Source organism: Leuresthes tenuis, unplaced genomic scaffold (genome assembly GCF_036924035.1).
Source record: "Leuresthes tenuis unplaced genomic scaffold, fLeuTen1.0.hap1 SCAF_6, whole genome shotgun sequence".
In the NCBI taxonomy this organism is placed as follows: domain Eukaryota; kingdom Metazoa; phylum Chordata; class Actinopteri; order Atheriniformes; family Atherinopsidae; genus Leuresthes; species Leuresthes tenuis.
The window spans coordinates 33,061,331-33,070,136 of record NW_027325360.1 but is presented as its reverse complement, the minus strand read 5'-3'; the positions used below and the strand labels follow the sequence as shown (position 1 = coordinate 33,070,136).

At 40.5% G+C, this 8,806-nt stretch overlaps 1 non-coding gene across 1 annotated transcript; it reads right to left on the bottom strand.

The window, feature by feature from the left end:
• Positions 1-225: 225 nt before the first annotated feature.
• On the bottom strand, positions 226-339 carry LOC140310692 (U5 spliceosomal RNA). Its single transcript, XR_011916739.1, has one exon. It is a non-coding gene; the product is annotated as a U5 spliceosomal RNA (small nuclear RNA).
• Positions 340-8,806: the final 8,467 nt, after the last annotated feature.

The following is an 8,806-nucleotide window of genomic DNA, read 5'->3' as shown; positions in this document are numbered from 1 at the left end:
TTTTCAAGGTGGCCAGAGTGTCGCCCACCCGCTGCACTGAGCACTCTTCAGCCCTTTTAAATGGTATAACTTTGCACTCCCGCACGCTCCAGCAAGCACCATTCAAGCAACAACTTTGCACTCCAGCTTCGAACATCGGCACAGTCGCAACAAGTAAGGCGACTCTACTCAGAGAAGTCACTCTGCACAGTAAGAAGATTTCTTTTGCACAGACTGAAAGGGCTTCACCCGCAAAGGTAAAGCCTGCCAAAAATAGAAACAACTCATTAGTGCTGCTCTCCACAGAAATCTTTAGTAAAAGGCGAAAGACTTGTACGTTATGAAGAGAAACCAGAGTACGATTATCCGTCACTGCGGGAGTAGGGCATCAGGCTTGTTGGCATAGCCACCTTCCCCATGGTGAGCTTTGCTTGGTTGAGACGCTTGCTCCCCCCCCCCCCTTGCTCCTCGGCTGACCAACTAGGAACAATCGGGCCCTATTCGATGGCTGCCTTGTCTTTTACTCTGTGCAAAAGACAAGGCAGCAACAAAAACACCACGAGAATCCCGTATTGAGGCTTTGTTCTGATCGCTCATTCAGTGTCGCGTTTCTTTCAAGCAATTCTCCTGGTTAGCCCACACTCGGCTCGCTCCCATAGCCGTGTTAAAGTCTACTTCGCATTCACTCTCTTTTCTCAGCAGACTCTTGGGATTTTATCTATAAAATTAATTCCTTCACTCAAACTATGTGAAAACTGCTTTGTCCTTAATATTTACCATGTCTAGAAAGATTTAAACAAAAAAAACAACGTTGTACTTTGCAGTAAAAGAAATAGCAAATCTAAAGTTTCAGGAATCCGAGAATAAGCTTACTTTCATGAGTTCTTCACGATTTCGGATTTTGCTATAAAATGAATTCCTTCACTCAAACTAAATTAAAACTGCTAAACCGCTAATCTGTTATACGTAAGGCAGATGTCAAATTCACCGAAATAGGATCAAAGGGTATTCGGCCAATCGAGCTGTAGCAGCTTCGGTAAAAGAGTATAAGTTGAAGAGTTTGTGAATAAAGGTGTGCGCACACATAGTGTGCTGTACGAAAATAGGCAGGGAGCAATGCCGGCTGGGGTATATGTTCTTGTATGTTGTCTGACTGTTTGATTTGAATGTGTTGTGTAAGTGTCCTGTTGAATGTTACATGTTTGGGCTTTGACACGCTTCACTGTGGTTGTTAACTGTGTGGTGTGTCCTGAAATGTTATATGTTTGGGCTGTGTGACATGCTTAATGCTTGTCAGTAGCTACCCACTTATTCATATATAGCAACTGACAACATAAGAAGTCTGGATATACTTTGATAGTAGTTGTAGAAGTATCCTTATTGATAATAGATCACTAATTCATAGTGATAGAACAGTAGATGAACAGGTGCTTGCACATGTCTCACGAAAATAAAATGGGTGTATCATTGCTGATGGCAGAGCAATACTGCCAAACTTATGAGTTCTTGTGGCAAACTTGATTCAGTGTCTTGACGTGTATACGCTGTTTCGCTGACTTGATTGTCACAAGAAACAAAGTGTGTTTGATAAGATCCGACCATTTTATTACGGGAGGATCAGTATGTATGGATTCTGATGTGACTGATAAACCCATTCGTATCTTAAGCATAATCTAATACGTGAGACAACGCCCTGGCACACAATCAAAAAAAAAAAAGAGAGAGAGCGGTTTTGTGTCCCCACAGTCCATAATGTAGAAAAGAGAGAAAAAAGCCTTTCTGATTTGGTGTGTGTGCTCATAGTGCAGAGTGTAGAGAAAAGAAAGCCGTTTTGGTGTCACGGGTGTTGTGACTTACACACACACATTTCTAAATTGAGAAAGGAAATTATTTTAGAGGAAGCACTAGAGTTTAGATCCCACATTTGTTGATAGGCATTCATTTATTTCTTCACTTCTGATGAAGTTTCAACAATAAACAACAAACTTTGTATTATGAGAAAGAACCAGAATCATTCTTCAGGAATCCGAAAATAAGCTCTATTTTATGAGTTATGCACGAATTCGGATTCTCCTATAAAACGAATTCCTTAACTCAAACCAAGTTAAGACTGCTTTGTCCTTCCGATGTTCGAAGCTGGAGTGCAAAGTTGTTGCTTGAATGGTGCTTGCTGGAGCGTGCGGGAGTGCAAAGTTATACCATTTAAAAGGGCTGAAGAGTGCTCAGTGCAGCGGGTGGGCGACACTCTGGCCACCTTGAAAACCGAGGTTACATCCACTACCAGGGGCAGCCCAAGTTCTGCCGCAAGTGTGGTGAGCATGGGCACCTGGTTGAGGCTTGTACCAAGGTGTTATGTGGGAAGAGCAGAGAAATTGGGCAAACTTTTGGAGAGTATCCAAATGGCAGGAAATGTAATCTCTGTGGAAAACTATGGCCTTCTTGCAGCCAAACACCTCTGATCTCGCTTTTGATGATGTAAGGTTGGGCATTCAGACCTTGCTTCACCTGCTTTTCACCAAATATAGTCGGACATTCACACCTTCTTGCAGCCGAACACTTCCGCTTTTAGTGTTCTATGAGGCATTCACATATTTTTTTTCACCGTATTTTATAGATTATGGTTGGAAATTCTCACCCACTCTCATCCGAAGACCTCTCCTCCCGCTTTTGTTAATATATAGTCGGGCATTCGAACCTTTTCTTACCCGCTTTTTACAAATTATAGTCGAACATTCACACCTACTTGCAGCTGAATACTTCCGCTCCACCTTTTAGGTATGTATGGTTGGCATTTGCACCTCTTTTTATACTGATTGCTGAAGATTAAGTTGTTCTTTCTCAAACTACAAATTTTTTTTAATTGTTGAAACTTGATTTGAAGTGGATAAATAAGGAGGACAAACAGTTTTAAGTCAGGCTGATAGAAGGAATTAATTTTATAGCAAAATCTGTATTTCGTCATATGTCGAGAGATGCTTATTGCTGAAGAAGTTCTTTCTCATTCTACAAAGTACAACGTTGTTTATCGTTGAAACTTGATTAGACATGAATAAATATGAAGGACAAAGCAGTCTTAACTTGGTTTGAGTTAATTAATTCGTTTTATAGGAGAATCCGAATTCGTGCTTATTTTCGGATTCCTGAAGAATGAGTCTGGTTCTTTCTCATAATACAAAGTTTGTTGTTTATTGTTGAAACTTCATCAGAAGTGAAGAAATAAATGAATGCCTATCAACAAATGTGGGATCTAAACTCTACTGCTTCCTCTAAAATAATTTATTTTCTCAATTCAGAAATGTGTGTGTGTAAGTCACAACACCCGTGACACCAAAACGGCTTTCTTTTCTCTCTTTTCTCTACACTCTGCACTATGAGCACACACACACCAAATCAGAAAGGCTTTTTTCTCTCTTTTCTACATTATGGACTGTGGGGACACAAAACCGCTCTCTCTTTTTTTTTTTGATTGTGTGCCAGGGCGTTGTCTCACGTATTAGATTATGCTTAAGATACGAATGGGTTTATCAGTCACATCAGAATCCATACATACTTATCCTCCCGTAATAAAATGGTCGGATCTTATCAAACACACTTTGTTTCTTGTGACAATCAAGTCAGCGAAACAGCGTATACACGTCAAGACACTGAATCAAGTTTGCCACAAGAACTCATAAGTTTGGCAGTATTGCTCTGCCGTCAGCAATCATACACCCATTTTATTTTCGTGAGACGTGCAGGCACCTGTTCATCTACTGTTCTATCACTATGAATTAGTTTATCTATTATCAATAAGGATACTTCTACAACTACTATCAAAGTATGTCCAGACTTCTTATGTTGTCAGTTGCTATATATGAATAAGTGGGTAGCTACTGACAAGCATTAAGCATGTCACACAGCCCAAACATATAACATTTCAGGACACACCACACAGTTAACAACCACAGTGAAGTGTCAAAGCCCAAACATTCAACAGGACACTTACACAACACATTCAAATCAAACAGTCAGACAACATACAAGAACATATACCCCAGCCGGCATTGCTCCCTGCCTATTTTCCTACAGCTCACTATGTGTGCGCACACCTTTATTCACAAACTCTTCAACTTATACTCTTTTACCGAAGCTGCTACAGCTCGATTGGCCGAATACCCTTAGATCCTATTTCGGTGAATTTGACATCTGCCTTACATGTAACAGATTAGCGGTTTAGCAGTTTTAATTTAGTTTGAGTGAAGGAATTCATTTTATAGCAAAATCCGAAATCGTGAAGCACTCATGAAAGTAAGCTTATTCTCGGATTCCTGAAACTTTAGATTTGCTCTTTCTTTTACTGCAAAGTACAACGTTGTTTATTTTGTTTAAATCTTTCTAGACATGGTAAATATGAACGACAAAGCAGTTTTAACATAGTTTGAGTGAAGGAATTCATTTTATAGATAAAATCCCAAGAGTCTGCAGAGAAAAGAGAGTGAATGCGAAGTGGACTTTAACACGGCTCTGGGAGCGAGCCGAGTGCGGGCTAACTGGGAGAATTGCTTGAAAGAAACGCGACACCGAATGAGTGGTCAGAACAAAGCCTCAATACGGTGTATTACAGCTGGGGTATATGTTCTTGTATGTTGTCTGACTGTTTGATTTGAATGTGTTGTGTAAGTGTCCTGTTGAATGTTACATGTTTGGGCTTTGACACGCTTCACTGTGGTTGTTAACTATGTGGTGTGTCCTGAAATGTTATATGTTTGGGCTGTGTGACATGCTTAATGCTTGTCAGTAGCTACCCACTTATTCATATATAGCAACTGACAACATAAGAAGTCCGGACATACTTTGATAGTAGTTGTAGAAGTATCCTTATTGATAATAGATCACTAATTCATAGTGATAGAACAGTAGATGAACAGGTGCTTGCACATGTCTCACGAAAATAAAATGGGTGTATGATTGCTGACGGCGGAGCAATACTGCCAAACTTATGAGTTCTTGTGGCAAACTTGATTCAGTGTCTTGACTTGTATACGCTGTTTCGCTGACTTGATTGTCACAAGAAACAAAGTGTGTTTGATAAGATCCGACCATTTTATTACGGGAGGATCAGTATGTATGGATTCTGATGTGACTGATAAACCCATTCGTATCTTAAGCATAATCTAATACGTGAGACAACGCCCTGGCACACGATAAAAGAAAAGAAAGAGAGAGAGCGGTTTTGTGTCCCCACAGTCCATAATGTAGAAAAGAGAGAAAAAAGCCTTTCTGATTTGGTGTGTGTGCTCATAGTGCAGAGTGTAGAGAAAAGAAAGCCGTTTTGGTGTCACGGGTGTTGTGACTTACACACACACATTTCTAAATTGAGAAAGGAAATTATTTTAGAGGAAGCACTAGAGTTTAGATCCCACATTTGTTGATAGGCATTCATTTATTTCTTCACTTCTGATGAAGTTTCAACAATAAACAACAAACTTTGTATTATGAGAAAGAACCAGACTCATTCTTCAGGAATCCGAAAATAAGCTCTATTTTATGAGTTATGCACGAATTCGGATTCTCCTATAAAACGAATTCATTAACTCAAACCAAGTTAAGACTGCTTTGTCCTTCATATTTATTCATGTCTAATCAAGTTTCAACGATAAACAACGTTGTACTTTGTAGAATGAGAAAGAACTTCTTCAGCAATAAGCATCTCTCGACATATGACGAAATACAGATTTTGCTATAAAATTAATTCCTTCTATCAGCCTGACTTAAAACTGTTTGTCCTCCTTATTTATCCACTTCAAATCAAGTTTCAACAATTAAAAAAAAATTGTAGTTTGAGAAAGAACAACTTAATCTTCAGCAATCAGTATAAAAAGAGGTGCAAATGCCAACCATACATACCTAAAAGGTGGAGCGGAAGTATTCAGCTGCAAGTAGGTGTGAATGTTCGACCATAATTTGTAAAAAGCGGGTAAGAAAATGTTCGAATGCCCGACTATATATTAACAAAAGCGGGAGGAGAGGTCTTCGGATGAGAGTGGGTTAGAATTTCCAACCATAATCTATAAAATATGGTGAAAAAAAATATGTGAATGCCTCATAGAACACTAAAAGCGGAAGTGTTCGGCTGCAAGAAGGTGTGAATGTCCGACTATATTTGGTGAAAAGCAGGTGAAGCAAGGTCTGAATGCCCAACCTTACATCATCAAAAGCGAGATCAGAGGTGTTTGGCTGCAAGAAGGCCATAGTTTGCCAAAAGCGGGTAAGGTGCGAATGACCGACTAAATATCAACAAAATTTGGGGCGGAGGTCTTCGAATGCAAGTGGGTGTGAATGTCCGACTATATTTGGTGAAAAGCAGGTGAAGCAAGGTCTGAATGCCCAACCTTACATCATCAAAAGCGAGATCAGAGGTGTTTGGCTGCAAGAAGGCCATAGTTTGCCAAAAGCGGGTAAGGTGCGAATGACCGACTAAATATCAACAAAAGTGGGGGCGGAGGTCTTCGGATGCAAGTGGGTGTGAATATCCCACCATACAAGTATGGTGGAGAGGAAGCTGTGAATGGCCGACCATAGTAAAAGGCGGGTGAGAGAAGGTGCGAATGTCAAACCATACATAATCAAAACAGGGAGCGGAGGTGTTCTGCTGTAAGAAGGTGTGAATGTCCAACCATAGTTGGTAAAAAGCGGGTAAGAAAAGGTTAAAATACCCGACTGTACACAATCAATAGTGGGAGCGAAGTTGTTCGGCTACTAAAAGGTGTGAAAGTCCGACCATGGTTTGTAAAAAGCGGGTAAGAAAAGGTGCGAATGCCCGACAATGTATGATCAAAAGAGGGAGTGGAGGTTTTCGGCTGCAAGGTCTGAATGTCCAACCATAATTTGTAAAAACCGGGGAAGAAAAGGCTCGAAAGCCCGACTATACACCATCAAAAGTGGGAGCGGAGGTGTTCAGCTGCAAGACGGTCTGAATGTCCATCAATAATTGCTAGAAAACATGAAAGAAAATTTTCGAATATCAAACTGCACATGATCATAAGCGGGAGAGGAGGTGTTCAGCTGCAAGAAGGTGTGAATGTCTACCCATAATTACTGAAAAATGGGTAAGAAAAGGTGCGAATGCCTAACCATACATCATCAAAACAGGGAGCGGAGGTGTTCTGCTGTAAGACGGTGTGAATGTCCGACCATAGATGGTAAAAAGCGGGTAAGAAAAGGTTAAATTACCCGACTGTACACAATCAAAAGAGGGAGCGGAGTTGTTCAGCTAAGAGAAGGTATGAAAGTCCGACCTTGGTTTGTAAAAAGCGGGTAAGAAAAGGTTCGTATGCCCGAATATACACCATCAAAAGCGGAATCGGAGGTGTTCGGCTGCAAGATATTGTGAACGTCCGACCAAAGTTTGTAAAAAGCAGTTAAGAAAAGGTTCGAATATCTAACCAAACGTAATCAAAAGCGGGAGCAGAGCTGTTCGACTGGAAGTAGGTGTGAATGTCAGATCATAATTTGCAAAAAGCTGATGAGAAAGGGTGAGAATGCCCGACTATACACTATCAAATGCGGTAGCGGAGTTGTTCGGCTGTGAGTAGGTGTGAATCTCCAACCATAATTGCTGAAAAATGTGTTAGAAAAGGTAAAAATGCCGGTCCATACATCATCAAAATCGGGAGAGGTGGTGTTCAGCTGCAAGAAGGTCTAAATGTCCATCAATAATTGCTAGAAAACATGAAAGAAAATTTTCGAAAATCAAACCACACATGATCATAAGTGGGAGAGGAGGTGTTCAGCTGCAAGAAGGTGTGAATGTCCACCCATAATACCTGAAAAATGGGTAAAAAAAAGGTGCGAATGCCCAACCATACATCATCAAAAGCAGGAGTGCATGTGTTCGGCTACAAGAAGGTGTGAACGTCCAACCAAAGTTTGTAAAAAGCAGTTAAGAAAAGGTTCGAATATCCAACCATACATAATCAAAAGCGGGAGCAGAGCTGTTCGACTGCAAGTAGGTGTGAATGTCAGATCATAATTTGCAAAAAGCTGATGAGAAAGGGTGAGAATGCCCGACTATACACCATCAAATGCGGTAGCGGAGTTGTTCGGCTGTGAGTAGGTGTGAATCTCCAACTATGATTGCTGAAAAATGTGTTAGAAAAGGTAAAAATGCCGGTCCATACATAATCAAAATCGGGAGAGGTGGTGTTCAGCTGCAAGAAGGTCTAAATGTCCATCAATAATTGCTAGAAAACATGAAAGAAAATTTTCGAAAATCAAACCACACATGATCATAAGTGGGAGAGGAGGTGTTCAGCTGCAAGAAGGTGTGAATGTCCACCCATAATACCTGAAAATGGGTAAAAAAAAGGTGCGAACGCCCAACCATACATCATCAAAAGCAGGAGTGCATGTGTTCGGCTACAAGAAGGTGTGAACGTCCAACCAAAGTTTGTAAAAAGCAGTTAAGAAAAGGTTCGAATATCCAACCATACATAATCAAAAACGGGAGAGGTGGTGTTCGGCTGCAAGTAGGTGTGAATGTCCATTAATAATTGCATTAAAACATGAAAGAAAATTTTCGAATATCAAACCTTACATGATCATTAGCGGGAGAGGAGGTGTTCAGCTGCAAGAAGATGTGAATATCCACCCATAATTACTGAAAAATGGGTAGGAAAAGATGCGAATGTCCAACCATGGTTTGTAAAAAGCGGGTAAGAGAAGGTTCGAATACCCGAATATATACCATCAAAAGCGGAAGCGGGGGTGTTCGGCTGCAAGAAGGTGTGAACGTCCGACCATAGTTTGTAAAAAGCAGTTAAGAAAAGGTTTGAATATCCAACCGAAC